The sequence below is a fragment of the Stigmatopora argus genome, chromosome 5 (assembly GCF_051989625.1).
Source record: "Stigmatopora argus isolate UIUO_Sarg chromosome 5, RoL_Sarg_1.0, whole genome shotgun sequence".
Lineage (NCBI taxonomy): Eukaryota > Metazoa > Chordata > Actinopteri > Syngnathiformes > Syngnathidae > Stigmatopora > Stigmatopora argus.
Genome location: NC_135391.1, coordinates 12,245,583 through 12,262,771, shown reverse-complemented (window position 1 = coordinate 12,262,771; position 17,189 = coordinate 12,245,583). Strand labels below are relative to the sequence as shown.

Sequence of the window (17,189 nt, the reverse complement as noted above, 5' to 3'; positions counted from 1 at the left end):
CACATGCTTCCTAAAAGTGACCTAACTACTCATCAACATATGCAAATGTTCTCTAGTATTCCCAAGTGTGATACATAATGTCTTGCTTGTGTATATCATATATTTATTTCAGGAGAAGTTTAGGCCCATTACACGATCAAGTTTGTACATTTAATACATTCATTTCTTGAAGTACCTATCGAGACTACGTCTACCACTACCTACTTGTGTCACATTTTAAGAATCACTTTTACGAAACTAACATCTCACAATTTGTCCACTGTAAAACGCATGTGGTGATGTTCAATTGTTTTATCCATGTATCTTTTTGGGGTAGTTCTTTTGCCTTTCGGCATCATAGTCAGATGCCACTTGTAACCTTTTCCAAAGAGATGAGCAGGGGCCAGCCATGTTGTGTTGGTGGAGTTTATATTCTTTCCCTCTACCCTTGACCATTCACTTTACACAGAGAAGAGGTAGATAAGCCAAGATTTACACACAATGCCAAAGCCATTAGAGTCTTATTTTTCCTCTCACCCCACTCATGCTGGCGTTTGTTTCATGTTATCAGATCCACTGGGATGTGTATATGGCAGATTGAATGTCAACGACCATGGAAAGGGCTAAGATGTCTAACCTCTTATTCACATGCTCCTAGCGTCATCAGCAGAGAAGGCCCTTTTGTCCCCCAACATCCAAGGAGACGGACAGTACACGATAATTGCACTTGGACAAAACCTGTCTTCCCTGTTAGTTGGACTCTCTCCGGTCTCTTAGATAAAATGGTAGAAGATGAGTGTGTGCCCAGAAGAAGAGAATGGATAGAGGCTGAAGGATTGTGTTTGTGCCTTTCTGAATTTTCTATCTGAATGAAAGGGAGTGATAAAGGGTTTCTGGAGTCGGTCCTTCATGTCAAGCTGTCATCGGGCCGTTGAAATTGCCGGATGCCAACTGGCAGTTGCTACAGTTGTGATGTCACCAGTTAGCTGATAAAGTCTCCAGAGGATATTAGTATTAGATTCCATAAAACAGCCAACAGGGTACTTGAAGCAACTGTCAAAAATTTCTAGGTTCATGATGTCACTTCTTTTGTCCAGGTGAATCCCACTATAAGCATTTTACATGACATAATGTGTGGAATGAGCTTTTTGTACATGCAGTTGAAATTTTGAATCGAACTCCCCCAGTTCTTTATTTACTGCACCTGCTTAATCTCATCACACTAAATATGACAGATGTTGCTTCATGCATCAACTTTATATATACTCATTAGGGTTGTGGTTGCGCTGGAGCCTATCCCAGCTAACATCTGACAGGGGTCGAGGAGCACCCTGAGTTGCACGCCAGTCAATTACAAGGCTTGCATAGAGTAGCCAAAAAGTATTTACCATCTTGGGTTTTTCTGTTTTTGTATTGTTTTATCCACATTTTGTTAGTGTATTTTTGTAGACAAAATTCTAACATTCTAAAGCATGCATTTACAATATACAGTGGTACCTCGAGATACGAGCTTAATCCGTTCCGGGACTGAGCTCGTATGACAAGTTACTCGTAACTCGAGGTAAAGTTTCCCATTGAAATGAATGGGAAACAATTTAATTCGTTCCAACTCTCTGAAAAAAACACCAGAAACAGGATATTGGATTGAAAAAAAATGTTTTATTTCTTATAATTCGCCATATATTGACAAAGTAATAAAAAACGAGTGGTTTAATAGAAATAAAGTGTTTAATCTAACTAAAATTGGCCGGATTTCGCCGAGGGGAGAGGGGCTTCGTTTTTTTTTTCCCTCCACACAACGCACTCGTAAACAGAACAAACACTCCACCCTCACGTTCGCTATCGATGGGCTGTTTGCTGTCGTACTATTCCCTTCAAAATATTCCGAAAATGATGCACACAAATGTCCTCACAATCGGAGAACGCACGACCACTTGCCAACGAGCAGCAAGCAGTCTTATCAGCGATCGCCCCGCTGCTCATCTTCTTCTTCTTCTTCTTCTTCTTTTTCACCTCAGGCGCCTGAGGATTACCCTCAGCAGCGCTAGGGCTGCCACTGGAACACGGATAAGTTCATCCAGGGAGTTGCCCAAGCCGCGATGGTAGCGTTCGGTCATTAAGGCCGGACAGCGGAGCCATAAGTGTTCAGACGACTCTGTTTCCTCGTCGCACAGGCGGCAGCGATCCGAGTCGGATTTCTCATGGGAGCTACAGGGGCGCTGGCTAGCGGCTCCTTTTAGCTTGTAGTATCTGTGTTCGCGTCCCATCGAACGGCGCCTATGATAGAGTTGCTACCGGGGATACTTTTGCGAGCACGAGTATACTTCATTACCCAGAAAGCCCTCTTTTCACCGCGCATGCGCCATGTGCGTTTCCTGGTCTGAATAGCTCATCCGGTGCTCGTAAATATTGTTATACACGAAAGATATGCCAAAAAAAATGCCATGGCAACCTGGCTTGGTCGCATGACGAAACTTTGACCGCATCACGGGCGAATTATTCGATCGAAATTTCCCCCGTAAGACGAGCATTCCATATGACGAACGGTCGTATGACGAGGTACCACTGTACAAGTAATAAACCACAGTCTACTTGTCTAGATTGTGTTCATTACCTAATGTTTGCCTCAGTAACTCATGAGGATAGGCGGTACAATAGGTGATTGAATTACCCGAGGTTTTTCTGAATAGCAGTTTTGGCTGCTAATAAAATCATGGCATGTTGCTCTCACAGTTCTAAGATTAAGGGTTCAATGCCAGACTCCGGCCTTCCTGTGTGGAGTTTGCCTGTTTGCCGCGCGCCTGTGTGGGTTTTCTCTGGGTACACAACATGCTATAAGCTGTTTGAATACTCTAAACCAGGGGTAGGGAACCTATGGCTCGGGAGCCACATGTGGCTCTTTTGATGGGTGGATCTGGCTCTCTGCTAACCTGTGAGCTAAAACATGGAAACCAGATACTACATCTAGAGCTGCTTTAATCTTCATTTTTTGCATTAGATTCTTCTGGAATGCATACTCTCTTATTAGCAACTGCACAAGAATGTCAAAAGTAGTTTTTTCTACTTTAAAAGTGGTGAAATTACTAAAAACATAGGCACCCATTTACATGTATTTTGACTTTTAAATTTGGAGTATGGCTCTCAAAGAATAACATTAGAAAATATGAATTGTTTATGGCTCTCTTTGTAAAAAAGGTTCCCGACTCCTGCTCTAAACTGTCCTTAGAAATGAATGTGAGCATAGTTGTTTGTCTCATTGTGCCTTACTATTTGCTGGCAACAAATTCAGGTTGTACCCTGCCTACTGCCTATTGTTAGCTGGAATAATGTCCAGCACCTCTGTGACCCTGTGTAAGGATAAGATTAATGAATGAATGGATGAATCCTGCAAAATTAGATTTTCCTAGTTTTGCAGCATTTGAGTCTTTCGATCCAGCAAAAAAAGGTGTTGTAAATCTTTTGAGGTTTACTTTTTCCTTTTTGAATTGGTAGTGTAGAGGGTGCACTGCATGTATTGGCTATATTCAAGAGAATGTTAAATGTCCACATTTGTCTCTGGGTATGGCATATAAATAATGCACACTGGATATAATACAAACACCAAATATTGAACCTTTTTCAGCAGCATGTTTTTTTGTAAATGTAGTATTAATGCATAACCAGTATTGCAGTCTAACACAATATAGTGTGTGAATGAAAGTGGCTGAATGAAAGTTGTGACGGAATTGCGATTGCATTGTTGCCGAACACAGCCACCGTTCATTTGTTAGTTCACTTCAAATTCACTTATGTGCTTTTGTTGTTGAGTGTGGTTGGAATCTTTTGGTATTGTTATGAATAAAATAAACAGTAGTTTGGGGAAAGAGTTCAACCACAGATCTAATTTGGATATTGAGTGATACTTTATGGAGGAGAGTCACAGCTTGCTCCTCATCATGTTCACTTGCTATGCCTGATATTTCTGGCATAGGTCTTCTCTCAATACCATGGGTCTTTTCTCAAGACTCAATGTCTCCATCACCCAGCATTCCATTTTATTTTGTTTGCGGGAGTAATATGCTAGGTTGGTGGCCAACAATGGTACGGCAACCGGAGCAAAATATTGAACCACAAAACGTAGCTTCCCCTTCCGGCTGCCTTATAAGTGCTTTGCAATGGAGAATAATCTTGTTGTCATATCCATGTTACATTTCAATCAGAAGCTAGGACCTTCAATTTCCTTCAAATATTATGTGGGTAGCTTTGCTGTGCTGGCTGGTATACTTGTAGTACAAGTGCAACTACGTGTGGTACAAGTGCAACTACGTGTTGTACAAGTGCAACTACGTGTGGTACAAGTGCAACTACGTGTGGTACAAGTGCAACTACGTGTGGTACAAGTGCAACTACGTGTGGTACAAGTGCAACTACGTGTGGTACAAGTGCAACTACGTGTGGTACAAGTGCAACTACGTGTGGTACAAGTGCAACTACGTGTGGTACAAGTGCAACTACGTGTGGTACAAGTGCAACTACGTGTGGTACAAGTGCAACTACGTGTGGTACAAGTGCAACTACGTGTGGTACAAGTGCAACTACGTGTGGTACAAGTGCAACTACGTGTGGTACAAGTGCAACTACGTGTGGTACAAGTGCAACTACGTGTGGTACAAGTGCAACTACGTGTGGTACAAGTGCAACTACGTGTGGTACAAGTGCAACTACGTGTGGTACAAGTGCAACTACGTGTGGTACAAGTGCAACTACGTGTGGTACAAGTGCAACTACGTGTGGTACAAGTGCAACTACTTGTGGTACAAGTGCAACTACTTGTGGTTGAAGTATATGCAAAAATACCTACTAGTAACAATAGTTGAGTACTATTAAGCACAAGCTCTTACTCATCTCCTCTCGGATCCGAGTGGGCTGTAACTTTGACATTTGACAAGTTGACACATGTAAACTTTCTGCCACATGTGCCAGGACAGAGGGAACTGGAGGGTTTAGCTGCAGATTGAATAGCTCCCAAAGTTGTCATATGGAGACAGCCTCCCACAACACCATAAATTTATTCCTGCCTGGCTTTCTGAAAGCCTCCACCAATCAAGTTGGCTGGAGTTGCTATCTAGCAGGTCACTCTTCTCACTAAGAATTACCCCCACAACTTGTTTTCCCTTTCTTTTTTTCCTCTCCTCTTCCTTCTTCCCCAAGGTGTGCCATTCACTAAAATTATTCTTTCACCACTTGTCATGCAAGCCAACCACTGCAAGGCAGAATGGCAGATGGGAGGTCTGATTGGCTGTCAGCTCATGTTTATTTCCTTGTTGTCAGGTTGTCAAATGAGATAAAACATTGTTACACAGCATTGTCATGTTCTCACTGCAGGTTTCATTTATAATATTAGTAGTTTAAGTTGATCTAAAGGTGACCCCCACACAAACCCCACCATCCAATTAATAGTTCCTTAGGGAAGAAGATGGAACCTATCCTAAATGACTTGGACACGTACACTGCGGTGGGCGCCAGTGAAATGCTGGGTGAGTTGTGAATAAATCACTGAGTGATGATATATTGCATGTTGGTGGTAAGGTATTTGAACCGGTACACTGCTATAGGTAGGAGAACAAAAATGTTTTTTTGATAATACTATAGCTACAAATGAATAATGATTGGGGGTGTATAGAGGTCACAGCTGAGTATAAATTATAGGCCTTGCCAAAAGTAAAATAGCCTTACTTATAGTTAGAAAGTAATGTAATTTGGACCCCTTTGACTTTTAATGGCATTGTCCCAAAAAGTTTGTGACAAAATGGACTTAACTATTAACCAAAAATATATTTTCATTTACGACGGGTGGGAGAATTAAATTAGTATGTTTGTGTTGGCCATCTATTGAATAAAAGATAACAGATCCATGAAATATTTACCTAAATATTAATTTTTAAAAGAAGAACAGATTGACCAAAGAAATACATTCATATATACTTCTCATTGGCTTTGTATGATCCTATTTGGAAAGGAGGTGAGTTATGTGAGCTGTAGCATGAAAGCAGCCCAAAGAGGCTTTAATGTGAAAGCCTGGAGAAGACATACATATGCACAGTATATATTTCTGCAGTATATAGCCTTTTATATGAATTGATTAATGAGGAACAGCTTCGTGTGGAAAGTGGACCAAGGTTTGGCTTGCATTATTAAGGAACAGGTGGTAGACATTCATTGTCAAGCATATACGGGCACATGCATGCACGAGCACACACGCACACCTAAACACATATACTTCAGGTGGTGAACAGAGCTCTCATGCTGAGGGGATTTGTATCAAAGCCCAAACATAAAACAGAGTTGGCAGCCTCGGACTCATACAGCTCCACTTCGACTGTTGCTTTTGTGTGTTTGTGTGCATGTCCGTGTGTGCCTATGTGCATATGTTTAAGCATGCAGGAAAAATGATGTATGGCGGGAAGCAATCTTTTTCCCCCTCTGGCATCATTCTGTGAGTTACTTTTTATTCAGATTTTAGCGTCTGTTTTTCCAATCACCTCCAAGTTTTGGCATTGCCGTTTCTCTATTTTTTTCAGTTCCTTAAATATCAGCTAGGTGGTGGGAGGTGCTGAAAGGTAGTGTGGTTGCATAGCATGTATTTTGGGAATTGAAAAGTAGCCATTCTTTTCACTTGTATAATCACCCTATGCAATTAGGATGTTCTGAATTCACACTGTTTGGAATCACCTAGCGTGACGGTGGGGATGATCAAAGTATGTTCTTTTTAGAACACACACACATGCATGCACACATGTCGGTATGTATCATCTATGCAGTCTTCATGCATCACAACGTACCGATTGGGAGGTATGGAAACATGTTCAATATGTCAGCATAATGGATATTAGGTTGGTTTATAGTGGTGGAAATTAACATTCTCCATGAGTTTTTGTGTCTTATGGGACTGAATGATACACATTGTAAATCTGCTTGATCTGTGTGAAGTGTCATGGCACATTACACACCGTTATACAGTGGCCTTTGTCTCATCATGATCGCTATACCACGTCTTTTCATCTAGGCACGCATACAAAACAGTTGGTGTGCAGATCCTGGCCCAAAGCCCCTTGTGCAGCCCATTTCGGACTCATGCTGATCTTGTAATGAGCATAGCAAGAGCAAGATTAAGGCAAAAACTGTATAGCATTGGATACATTTGCTACAGTTTGAATTTTGGTCCAACCAAGAGTGCACTTCAGCTCTTTTGATGGGCCAAATGACCAGGAGCTTCCCTGCTGTTAGTCTGCTGTCTTTTTTTCAAAGCCTTTTACTCTACATGTAATGCGTTTCCAGGCTAACACCCCTTTGAGGGTGGTGTTGCACAGAGGAAAAATATATAGGGAAGAAAAATGTAAACCGTAACATCTAGTTGTCGAAAAAAGTTGGAGTACTCATTTATAGACTTTGTTTATAAGGAGAAGGGTCTTTCTTACATGTATGATGTGGTTTGTTGTCCCTTTTGAGGCATGATAAGAGGGTAGTGAAACATGGATTGGAATAAAGACTAGACTTAGAGAAGAAGGCAAAGACTGAGTAGGGAAAAAGGATGAACTGGAGTAATAGTCTAAAAGACACAAGGAGACTGGTTGTCGAAAGCAGTAGATCAGAGAAAAACATTGGGACAGATGGAGAGGAAGAAAGTAGAGTGCAAGGAGTGTTATCATCTGGAATCTATAGAGAATTGATGGGCAGAAGAAGATATAGTCCCATACATCACACTGTCTCATAAAAGTGGTGCTTCTATTGCTGCTGCTTCTACTCTGTATTCTCTATCCTGTCTCTCCAAATAGTTCTGCAGCTGACTAAATATCTCATTTTAAGAATGTTGGCTCTATTATATATTGCTGTGGGAAAGTGACGATATCAAACAAAGTGAATATGATATGAACACATTTTCATTGGTGTGTCTTTAGGTGAACATGTGTACAATAAAGTTGGAAATAAATAAGCAGAATGCCATCAATTATGGCGTTTACTATTTTGAATGGAATTGGAACGATGCAAGACAGAGGTTGGAATTGAATGAACAGAATGCAATCAATTAAAGTGTTTACTCTTCCGAGTAGAATAGGTACAATGCAGGACAAAGGAAGGGGAAGTGAAGTATATTTTCTCTTACAACACAATTTGTACATTAAGTAGCAGAATTACTGTAATTTTTAGATTAGAAAGTGTTCCAACTATAAGCCACACTCACCATATTCCACATGAAAACTGTGTTCGTTTTTTTTAAATATATAATACACACCGGACTAAAAACGGCATGGTTCAATGCTAAGGGTGTAGCGGTGTTGGTAGGGGGAGGTCAGAGGATTATTCGTCAAGAATATGACAGCATTTTGTTATTTTGGAGGTCACATGTATGGCTGATATACTTGTTGTCCTGGTCCCATAGTCTTAACAAAGACCAAAAATAGTATTTTAAAGTTTTCGCTCTGAAATCCAATCGGTCTCTTTACTCATTCTGTTCTGCACTCCCCTTACTGTCCGTACCAGAAATCTGCCTGATTGAGGCTGATTCAACAAAATTCACTTAGCTATCAAGTTGATTGGATTTTCTTGTGCTTGAGATGGCATCTATGGACTGGAGAAGATAGAATAGAGCATCTTTGTGAGAGATAAACCTTTTTCCCTTTTTCCCTTTTCATCCAAACAGTAAATCATTCGACTCTTTTCCTGTAGCTGAAATCCCAGAAATATTTCTTTTGAAAATCAATTTTAAACGCCAGCTTTTGCAAAGGATATTTTTTCCAACGAGTTGGCCATCTGTTTTCATGAATACTTAATAGCTGCGTGCCATCAGAGTCAAACACTTGTTCACCGAGACGCTCCCTATGTTATTACCACCATAATTGTTAGCTCCCAGTTTCTAATTGGAACCCCCATTCCCAGAGGAGGCAACGAATGGATCAGTAGCATGTTTATTTTGTATATGTCTGAGCTCTGTTCCAATTTCTGGCATATTTTCTCTCGTGGGCTTTGGTTTTTTTACTCGTATTGTTTACTACAGCCTGCCAAGGTGTGACACTTTCATATTAGGATAACAGCACCAAGGGAATAAATAAGAAGGTGTTATATGAAATAAATCAAGTGGGACTATTGAGTGATAATATCCAGCTGGACAAGGTGTTATATCCTGGGTGGAGACATGTTGAATACAAACAGCCTTCAGCATGCAATATTTCTTGAAACTGCTGATAATGTGATGGGATTTACTTAAACTGTACTTTAAACATTGACAAGTATACCTCCTTTTGATGTGGAAAATGATCCAACTCCGCATAAGTGGACAAAACGTTAAATTTTGACCGATTCTAATTCAATACATTTATGTACAGTTCATCTGTGTTTAATTCTAGCCAACAATATGCAGTCATTAAATAGCATTTGGTTCAATAAACTTGTGTCCAACAGCTAACAGACAACAAAATAGGTGTTTTGTGTCATAGTCCAAGCATTCAAACTGTTTTAATGTGCTTCTGAGTGAACTGATACAAGATCATCAGGTTATAAAACTTTCCAAATATATAATATTTAGTTAACGCCTTGGTTCAATAAACCCAAAATGCTGCTGCATTTGACTCAAGGCCTGGTCAATGAGGTCACCAGATACTAATCAACAAGCAAGAATAAAGTGTCATGAATGCCGGTATAAAATACTATTTCAAATCAGAAAGAACCTTGACTGCAAGTGTTTTAGTATGCTAGTGATGCAATAAACATGTTGTACTAGTTATATTGACAACCTTGTATCTTGTACAGTAACTGAACAGCTCGAAAAGCTGTCATCTGGCAACAGGAATGTGGTTTGAATGTGGTAATCTCTATAGAGCCCCCTCTCCGTGTGATTTGTGTCCTCCTGTACTGTGCCTCGTTTGTTGAGTACGCACTAGATTCCTGTGATATATGTGGCATGTTTCTACCCAACCAACGTCTGTAGTGTCATTCAACTCATGTTATTGAGGTCTCAAGGTGAAATTCTGAATAATTTGAGAAAGCCTTGGCTATTGGAAACATGAAAAGCAGATTGAAAACTCTTTTTGAACTTCAACCTGTGAAAGGTTGAAAACAGGGCCCCAGTATGTGCAGATTTTCATTCCAACTAAAGAAGAGAACCCATTTTCACCAATCTGGTGTCTTAAAAGTATAATAGGTTGATTGGTGTCAGGTGCTGCTGGTTTCAGAAGAAACCTCATTGGTTAAACTCTGTGCTGGATCAGTTGGAACAAAAACCTGCACCCACTGTGGCCCTATGTGGAATAGTTTGGACACCCCTGGTTTAAAAGGAAAATACATTTGACCTGGGTCATTCCAATTTACTCCAAGCAATTCAGGGATTTCCGTCTGAGGTTGGGAAAAATTTGGCTTTGACAGTTTGTACTCTCAATTACCCTTACCAACATGCATTTTGCGAGTAGTGATGTGCAGTGTTAAACTCATTTCCCAAGATGTTGTGGAAAATGCATTTAGTGTATTTATCATGTTATACCACATAATCATGTCAGTCTATAGATTAAATCCTCCATAGTTACCCATGACAAAATCTTGAAATGCATCCATATATTCTGTCACTTCGCTATCAGCAACAGTCACATTTGAACAAAAGCATAACAAAGACAAGGCACAAAGTACTTAATGTCATACTATCGCCTCAGAGGTACTTCACTTCAAAAACTTGGATTTCACTGAGCCACAACCCGTAGTCTTTTTTATAAAGCAAAACAGTCTAAAACACATTTTAATCCCATTTCTCGGTTGACTAGAAAGCCAGAATTGCTACCAAGTGATGTATACTAGAGAAAGTTTGGCTTCTTTGCACACTGTTTCTTCTGTTTAGCTTTATCCCCTACATTAAATTTAATTGTTTTATCAGAAAATGGTTGATACCTGTTGGGTAGGGAAAATTGGAACTTTAGGTTTTAGATTTTAGTTTTTGACAACAAGGAACAACCAAACATTTAAAGTACGCTGTAACCAGTGACAGTTCTATTCAAGATAGACAACACCTAGTCTATAGCCATCCCATAGAGCACATCAACAATGATATACCCCAGAAAGGTAAGAAAAATACCTAAGAGAATAGGCACAGATACACACCACATTAATAAGGAAAAAGTCAAGTTAACACAAGCCTCTCTGGGTTGGAACAGAAAGGGTCTGTCTGTCCCTTAACCTCAATAAGTCCTTTTTTATCATTATAATCAGCCAATTTGTCATTGACACTTGATTTGACACATTTTCCACCTGTAAGTTGAGGTTAAGTCAAAAATGTGTCAAAGGAGTCAGGTTTTATACTCAAATGAAGTATTCTTTTTCAGCTTAGCTTACATGATGAAACCAGATTTTTCACTTTGTTGGCTCTCAAGGTTTGTAATGATGCCAACGTGGCTGTTTCTTTTTTTCTTCTTAAAACACAACAGGAAAGTTACTTTGACGGACATTTATAGTTGCAATTATGTTACCTTTGGAAGTTGACCACTGACATCCTGCTGCGGTGCCCTGCCATTATTTGCCGAAATGGTTTAAAAAATGATGAACGGCTGTGGAACACAATAGAAATATGATTCTTATTTGTCTGGTGGGTACAGCAAGGTGGCTTGGGAAATCAGCCAGGCCCTAATTGCTGTAACAGACCCTTATTCAGACGATTGGAATGCTCAAACAAATAGTGATAAAATATGTATCTTGCAATGCTAGCTGCTAGATTCAACAATGTAATATGACAATAAATAAATTATACCTTGCATTTTAATTGTGAAGGAAATAATTCAGTTGTTGTATATCTATACTAATTCAAAAACATAAATGTGCGATTTTTTTTGCTTCTTTTAAATCAGAAACAATAACATTGTATTGTATATTAAACAAACTAAATGTAATGTCACTTCAACAGTGGAGGTGTCATAGCAATGTTTTTAATAACAAATTGGTTTTAAATATGGGCTTAAACAATATCAACAAAGAAATAGGATTATAATTGTATTGGTTTGCAATGTAATGAACATGGTCTTACTAGCTATTGTGTCTTACGAATTTATGATTCCTTTCATTGTTTGAAAATTCAATTGGTCTTTTTCATGAATTGATTTTACATCAGTTTATTGTGCCCTAACGAAGAAAAAAAAGTTTCTTTTGTTGAAAGGCTGGTGTGTGAAATACACTTTGAGAAAGCAGAACCTTGATTCTCGATGCTCGTGCTGGGATTTGTGGGCAATATAAAGAAAATTTACTACAAGGATCATTTTGCAAGAGCATTTTCCCAAGAAGTGTAAAGCCTTGCTCTCCTTGCAGCTCCCGCCCTTCCATTTCATTAAGTCCAAAGACAGCGGTGGAAGTCTGAAGCCTCCTCCGCCACCTCCTCCTCCATCGCTGCTGCTTTTATGTTTTCAACCTCTTGCTGGACCTTCAGCCGTTTTTTCCCCCTGCATGTCATGCCTCTCCTTTTGCCAAAATTACCGATTCCGATTTCTCTGCCTCTTTCGTAAATTCTGACAACCGTGTAATTGTTGGATGTGGTAAGGGCCCAATAAGAAAGGGCCCTGTGTTGGTGGGCACTGTGCGACGGGCCATTCTTTTTTTGTTCCCCAGCCATTATTTGGCCTTGCTGAAGGAAAATGCTACACATTTCTCCGCTTTCTTTTTGATAATTACGGAACACTACTTTTCTTAACAGTTATCAATGTGTGTCTTCCTGGTGTCTGTCGGGTTGTTCAATGCAAATTGATTAGTCACATGTCTAAAAGACATATTCAAATACAAAGACCAATAGGAATTTCGATCTCACTGAACCGGGAACACCAGAAATCGAGAAGACCTCCACATATTCTATGTTATAATCGTTATTAAAATAGGAAATCCAACCAAACCTGGGCTATATGAAATAAACAACTCATGACACGGGGGTTGTTTGTAAATTGGCATTAATATAAAAAAAGAAAACACTGCTCCTCTCATCAGAACCAGTAGTGTAGCAACATAAATGTCACATTTATGCTATTTACCTGCTTAGCCTTTTTTATGCCCTTATATTAAGGAGCATCCTTTTTTTGTATGTACAACTTATGAATGTTCTGCTTATTTCAGCGCCTCCGCAGAAATCAAAACAATCTGTGAAATACAGGGCATGGTGCAGAATACTGCTAAATGTCATAGGAGAATGGTGCCTGCCACGGGCCCTACTTGTTGTGGAATTTGTTTAATGCAGTGTTCTGCAGAATCTGGATCGCTCTCGCTCAGCGATTTTTCGCCTCTGATTCCTAGGGGGACTAGTTATTCCTCTAGCTTTATTTTTTGCATGTCAGTCTCGCTTTACATTTCATGCAATTGTAGCTTTTACCTTATTCAGTCCAAATGTATGGTGTCTGAAGAATAATCTGTATGAACAAAGGGCAATGTACTAAAAAGTAAATATACAGTTGATGAGATGCAGAAAAACGTGTGCTATCTTGGATATAATGATAGGAATAAACAGATGCCATGTGAATATAACAGCTTTTATGAGCAAAATGGAATAGCAGATTACTTCTTAAAATATCTACACATTACAAAATATAACTGACAAAACTGAAGTGATACTTAAGCTTGACATCTCTTAATTTGCTCTGCTATGCTGCTGGTGCTTCGCAGTAGGAGTTAATATGGCTTGGCCATAGCAAAAAGGTGACAAGCGAGGCTTTTTATGCTGCTCACAATTTCTTTTAGAGGGGAATTTGCAGTTTTCTAACTAATGTGTTGTCAGTTTTATTTACCTTAGTGTCTCCACATGACTGACATGAGTTTTATATTGGGCTGATGAATCCTTATCAGTTGTTGTAAAAATAATGCAAGTACAAATGTACAGTTTGAGTGCATCCTTAGTCATCAGCATTATACCATTATAGAAAGCCATCTGGTTACTATTTCATTTGAGGTGAGGTATCTGGGAAATATGGATTGACAGTTTCTTGCATATCTCGGTTCTTCGTGTGGTTTGACCTTTACCCTCACATTCTCACCTCTACTTACGCAGACTTCATAACACTGCTTTCTCCTGAATTTGTCCTTGCTTCATTTCAATTCGGACTCACTCCGGCCTTATTATTGCCCCACCATCCTCCCTCCCCCTTCATCTGTTGCTTCAGCTTGGTCAGCCCTCCTTTGTTGTTCCCTTAAACCACAGTATGGAGATTCCCTCCTACTCTCTTTCCCGCTATGCTGTCTTTCCATTTTCCTGGCTCCCCACTCCTCAGTCACTGATGTCTGATCTAATTGCTTTCGCAGTGACCCTCGGGACCTCAGGCTTGCAGAGTAACAAGCTCCCAATGGATGCAACTGTGGCTTGGCCTCAGTCACTGCATTCCTAAATCTCTTCTTTCTTCTCATCCCTTTGTTGGCAGGCTTTTTCCAGTGCATTTATTCATTAGCATGTCCAATGTGGCTGCCACTAATATACGCAGTGTGGTTTCTGCTCAGCTGACTTGATTGAATCTCGAGCGTAATACGTGCAATGGTGGGTCAGGCAGGTATTTTTGTGCCTTTCAAGGACATGCCCATATAAATCCTCATAATTTAAAAGGCATACCACTTGTATAATGTCTTTATCAACATTTAATATTCAGTCACAATGGGTGCGTTTGCATATATTTGTTTTGGTCAATTCATGAGCGTTTTGTGAACTTTATTGCCTGCTGTTATGGAATTCTATAGCATTGTATAATGAAGAGGTGCGTCTCTGTTTGTTAACTCCAGACAATAATAGAAAGAAGGCAATACATCTGGAGGCGACAAGCATGCACGACCAATATCTTCAGTGAGATGATGTCACGTAACTGTGTAGGAAACACAATAAGGAACTTAGTCAGGCAGTGAAACTTGCACTTGGGAGCAGAGAAGAGCCAATTGGTAGTGGAACAAAATATTTGCTGGTCTGAGACAAGTTTCATTTTATTTAATATAAAATGATGGCTGAACATGCAGGCATTCTGATTTGCTGAGTAGTTAGGTTTTGCCTAAAAGAGAAAGACAGGTTTTGTCAGGTCCTCGATCAGATCCGTAACTAAAGGCGGTGTCTCTGGGTGCTGGCTTGTTACCGTGGAGGGATGGGGACCAACTGCCAAATTTATTCAGGGGTCACGGGGTGCTGGAGGCTATCCCAGCTGGCTTTTTGTCACTTTGAGATACACATTTTTTTCCCCCTTGAATGAATCTGTGCCTTATATATACTATTTACGTAAGTGGTATCCGATTCAAGGGCTATTAAATGTTGCATAGATCACACTTGGGAAGTCAATACATTTTATGAATGTAATGCACCCAATGACTGTTTTATAATTGACCGTGTCAAATAATAGTTTTTTAAAAATCTAGTTATTGGCTTTTCTGCGTCGCTGTTGGCCTTCCTCAGTGGAATTTGCCTGTTTTACCTGTGCTTTCGCTTTAGATTATCGCCCCAGGTAATCCAGATCATGCCCACATTCTAGAGACAAGGTTATACAATTAATAGGCTTTTTTGTTTCTTTTATTAATAATAAAAACTACACTGTAGTGGTTATTTAGTATTTTCCTGATGTGTTGTCAAGTTACATAATTCCACCCTCCTTGTTTTTTTTGTTTCTTTGTTTTTAAACAACCATCCCCACTCCACATCAGGAAACTGAAAACATTGAAGAAAGTTCCACAAAGAATCGAAAAAGTTTATGTATAATTGTGCTGGGGTACTTACCTGGAGCGAATGTTATTTATTTATTTTGTTGGCATTTCTTAAATAACACAATGTTAAACTTAGTGTAAATTATTACTACTAAACCTGTTTTATATTACTTTAGTTAAGTAACTGAAGTGAGGCTGCATCTGTGACATGCAAATAAATCTTGTATACAAATTGCTTTATATAGGTATTGTCACATGATTTGGTGTTTACTCAACAGCGTCTGAATGTTTTATTATGAATAGAATGTTGTCAAAATACCATTAGTTGCACCCGTGATTAGTGTACATTTACATGATCCTGTAGCGGGTGATATTATATGTACTTTTCTTAATAATAATAATCAGATAAAAAGAAAATTATATTGGGGAGAAAACACACAGGACGAAATGGAAATACAGAATACAAAGTAGTGACAGCATGCGCTGATAACATAGAAAAGGCTCCCTGGACCTCTGCAACTGAAATGTAATAGAAAAACGGAAGTACAAAGATTCAGCCCAGTGAACTAAAGCAGATAGGCTGGTGCACATTTGAAGAGCTTTGGCCTCACCCTGAAAATAAGAATTTTAGAAATCTGGCACACATTCAAACTTAACGGTTCTACAGTGTAATGTGTCACACACGGAGGAGCTGCACTTACAACCCCAATGATAGAAATCATGACTTACATTTTTTTTCTCTGTATTTTATTCCCAGTCATTTGTTGATAGATTGATTGCACTTTAGTGAAAACTGTAGCAACGTCCCCAATGTTACCCTACTGTGTTGTCATATGAATAATGGTTAGTAATCCTGGAAATTGCATGATGTGGTTCAGAATAAGCAGAGTTGTCGGTGATATCATGTAGCAGCCTCAGGATTTCTCTTTATCTCCCAAAGGAGAAATTTGTCTTGGTCTCAGGGACAGCTGGATACTTGAACGCAAGTATACATAATGCAAAGGTGTAAAACACCTTGTATTCATCATCCACCCACTCCATATCTTATTGGTGACTTATATTTAGTAACTTAAATATAACTGAGGAACAAGAAATATATTTTATGTTTGAAACCTTGTACTTTCTCGCATTGACTACATTTGTATGGTACATATCATATTTCTGTCTGTTACAGTTCCTGTCTTGTTAAATCACGAGTCAACTCAATAACAGTTTTCATAAGGCCGCTTTGAGCTTTGATTTTAACTAGATTGTGTGTAGGATGCATTCCCCTTCTATTTATACAGTACATATTGATGAAGGAACACCATCAGCATAATCAAAAGATGTTCTGCTCAAGGTTAATAGGTCAAATGTGTGGAACAGGATCTCTTTGAAGCACACACACTTCTCATTAGAGGCATTCAAAGAAAATTATTTGATACACAGTCTGATCTTCCCCTTGGCCCTCCCCAGTGTATACTTTCTTTGGACCTTTACCCTCACCCTCACCCACACAGTATTCCAGTGACGTCAGCCAATATTCTGAATGCAAATTCCCCAAACACCCTAGACACATG

The 17,189-nt window shown here is 39.4% G+C and overlaps 1 protein-coding gene across 3 annotated transcripts in view; it reads left to right on the top strand.

Annotated features, from left to right (window-relative positions):
• fbxl17 (F-box and leucine-rich repeat protein 17) overlaps nt 1-17,189 on the top strand; it is a 168,709-nt gene that overhangs the window by 95,322 nt on the left and 56,198 nt on the right. The window lies entirely within an intron of this gene.